Source organism: Penaeus japonicus, unplaced genomic scaffold (genome assembly GCF_977035675.1).
Source record: "Penaeus japonicus unplaced genomic scaffold, GWHDUDI00000001_assembly GWHDUDI00000025, whole genome shotgun sequence".
Lineage (NCBI taxonomy): Eukaryota > Metazoa > Arthropoda > Malacostraca > Decapoda > Penaeidae > Penaeus > Penaeus japonicus.
This window is the reverse complement of record NW_028234427.1, coordinates 13,022,377-13,022,785: the sequence shown is the minus strand read 5'-3', so window position 1 is coordinate 13,022,785 and position 409 is coordinate 13,022,377.

Here is a 409-nt window from a genome sequence, read left to right as displayed (position 1 = left end):
GAGTTCCTCCTGGTGGTGGTGTTCCTCCAGGTGGAGGAGTTCCTCCTGGTGGTGGTGTTCCTCCAGGTGGAGGAGTTCCTCCTGGTGGTGGTGTTCCTCCAGGTGTCCTGGTGGTGGTGTTCCTCCTGGTGGAGGAGTTCCTCCAGGTGGTGGTGTTCCTCCAGGTGGAGGAGTTCCTCCTGGTGGTGGTGTTCCTCCAGGTGGAGGAGTTCCTCCTGGTGGTGGTGTTCCTCCAGGTGGTGGTGTTCCTCCAGGTGGTGGTGTTCCTCCTGGTGGTGGTGTTCCTCCTGGTGGTGGTGTTCCTCCAGGTGGAGGAGTTCCTCCTGGTGGTGGTGATCCTCCAGGTGGAGGAGTTCTTCCTGGTGGTGGTGCTCCTTCAGTCGGAGGAGTTCCTCCTGGTGGGTGGTGT